A 3348-nucleotide genomic window follows, 5' to 3' on the forward strand; every position below is an offset into this window, starting at 1 on the left:
GCTAAAGCAGCTTCTTTTCAGGTCGGAAATGTCCCACTCTCTGTGTTGTTGACTCAAAATAAATACAAATGTGGAACACAAAATATTTCCGCTTTTCAAAATAGCAACTTGATTTGATTTGACAGCTATATGATATAGTGTCCGATGGTCTTGAACTGCTTTAAAAAATATGACATGGCTACAAAGTTGAAAGTAAGTCGCCAATTGGTGTGATACACGGACAGAGCAGTTTATAAATTCTAGTTGAATAATCGAAAGGATATTAACACAAAAATAATGTATACAGATATCCGGGCTTTATATAGCTAACGATTGAATTACGATCAGCAAAAAGGCATGTTGAAAAGAACTCCACTCCTTTTTGAATCGGTGTGCTTAGCGTACATCAACATAGCTGAAATATATATAGTAATAATAGTAAAACAAATATATAATATTGCGGAGAAAAGGCAACAAAATAAAAACCACAAATTCAATTGTATATATTGATTGATATTCTCCAAAAATTCTTTGATCCCTGAATTGCGGCGGTGGTGGATTTGGAAACATTTTGACAAGAAAAAGATGCGTTTAGTCAAGTTAAGTTCTGAATTTAACTTATTCGGCTGCTACAAATTTTAAATCAAAGACTTTCGGTTAAATTTGAATTTATTATATTTACTCTCCACCTATATTTTGCCAACCATATTCATTAGTGATCTTTAATAATAATATTTTTAAGTCTATACCTTTAAAATATTGTTTGTTGCTGGTTTTCTTAGCTCTCGAAATAAAATTCAACTGTCATTGTTGTGGAACTTTTTAGTATGCAATCATATTATTCTTTTCACATTAACTTATCTTATCTACGAACAAAAAATGCGTATTTGTTGTAGTCGTATATACTTTAGAGCATAAATATGTTATATTATTTGGTAAATATATATGCGTAATTGTATTATTATTATTATTTAGATAATTTTAATTAGGCTGTTTTACATTCAGAATACATTTTTGTTATCATTACTTTTTACGTTTTAGTTAGATCGGAAAATAAACCTTTATGTTATGTTCTTCTGCTTTAGCTTCTGCTTCTGCTTCTGCATTTATGTATGTATAATTTCTTACAATTTGGACATTTTATGTGTTCGAGCTTGTCTTCGGTGGATGCAGAAAATGGCTAATTACATACCAGTTGTATTAAGTTTATAATATATGGGCATTTTTAATACTAATGAATTTAAATCAGTAATTAATAATTTAATTAACGGTGGATCATTCGACACATGCTTAACTCAATTACTTACATATCCATTTTAGCCACTACAATACGAATGGATAGACAAAAACCATCGCGTAACACACAACATCATCATCATACACCTCTAGCCCTTTCGATTTTTCTCTACCTATCTCATCCCTCAACTGCCAGGATCTGCCAGCCAGCCAGGATTTCAACTAAAACAAATTTGAATATACTTTGTTCTGAAGTTAGAAGTTAGAAGAAGGTGCCTCATCTAGCTAGCTCCGTATCAGTTTTCACTCCAGCCAGCTTTCTAAACTAGTTGTCAACTTGTCACACCTCCTGTCTGTCTGTCCGCACACTGTTGCTAAATGAAAGTGGATGAGCTTGAATAAAATTAAAACACTAACATATTATTTCTATACAATTTGTAGCCTTATGTAAAAGCATTTATAAAAAAAATGGCTTAATCCTATTTGCACGTTTTTATGCATATCTAAATGGTAATTCGGAAAACTATATGTATCTGTTTCTTTCGCGGCGTACTTTGTTTCAAACATGTTAGTCAATTTTCATACTCTTACTTTCCTATTTTAAAATCAGCGCGCGACGAGTCCTAAATATTTCCTTTCTTTCTTTCTTCCTTTCTTTCTTCCTTCCTTCCGTTCTTCTTTTCTTTCTTTGTTTGTTTGTTGTTTTTTTTTTTTTTTTTTGTAGGGTTTTGTAAAGTTTTCATAAAAAAAATTATACACAAAAAATATGTTTTAAGTAACTTTGAGATCATTTAAATGTATTTTTTTTATGTATGTATATAGTACAATTTTACAGAAAGCACTCTCTATGCTGAACTAAAGTCGGTTGTTCGAGTCTTTCAAAATGATTGTAACATAATATGATACACATTTTTATTATTTTGAATATAAAATAAAAATAAAAAATAAAAATAAAAATCTGATTTCGATACTGAACACACCACTGAACAATCAACGTACTGAGGCTGTTCCGTTGTCACCTGCCATGTTAGTTTTTGGGTGGAAAACAAAGAGTTCTGATGGTGTTGGTTCCTATATTATTGCTAACCCTTAAAGCTAGCCTCAACCTCACTTAAAGGCTGGTTGGTAGTAGTATATGGCTCACGGCTCACGGCCTTTGTTACTGATTGCGATTCCGATTTCGATATCGATATCGATTTCGATTCCGTTTCCAATTCCAATTCTAATTCCAATTCCGAATCCGATACCTTCGCCAGTGGCAGTGTCGGTGGCATTGCATTGTTCACCTCACGCAACAGGCGAAATTGCTGCGGTTCATCGAGTCCAAGTTCAAGCTTGGACTCGCCACCAGCCGCTTGCTTTTCGCCAATGCTGCTGAGATTGAGTGCTGCCGCCGAGCTTCTTTCAGGTTCCGAATATTCATGAGCGGACAACTTCAGGAACTGCTCATAGCTCTGCTGTTTGTGTTCCTGCTGTTCATGCTGTTCCTGCTGTTCCTGCTGATCCTGTTGCTCAGCCTCAAATGGTTGTTGCTTGTTGCCGACGCCGATGCCAATGCCAATGCATAGGTAGGCGGTATGTTGCTGCTGGAGTGTGGACTCTTGTTCTACGTTGTTCGGAGCAAGGCTTGATTCCGAGTCTAACTGGTAACTGTTGTTGTTGTTATTGTTATTATTATTGTTGTTGTTGTTGGCTTGTGACTGTTGTGTGGTTGTATAGATGACCTCCTCCACTTGGAGTGCCGTCAGGGCACCGATTTCGTTATGTTGTGGCTGTGGCGAGGTGAGGGATTGCTTGATTAGTGTCGTTACAGCTGACAGATTCCTATTCTTAATATTGCTGTTGCCACATTTGAGTTGCGAGTTGCAGTTGTTGCTGTTATTGCCGGTGTTGTTGTTGTTGTTGTTGTTGTTGGTGTTTGTGTTGGTGTTGCTCATACCAATCTTATTGTTGCTGGCATCACTGCTGGCTATCGATATCGTGTTGCCCAGATCAATACTCGCTTTGCCATCGCAATTCTTGGCGGTACTATTATTATTGTTGTTGCTGTTGTTGTTGTTGCTGTTGTCGATAAACTTGTGAACGTGTGTGTTGATGGGATGCGCAGACAGGTCAGGCTCTGCTCCATGCAGC

The sequence above is a fragment of the Drosophila elegans genome, unplaced genomic scaffold (genome assembly GCF_018152505.1).
Source record: "Drosophila elegans isolate 14027-0461.03 unplaced genomic scaffold, ASM1815250v1 contig_149, whole genome shotgun sequence".
Taxonomy (NCBI): domain Eukaryota; kingdom Metazoa; phylum Arthropoda; class Insecta; order Diptera; family Drosophilidae; genus Drosophila; species Drosophila elegans.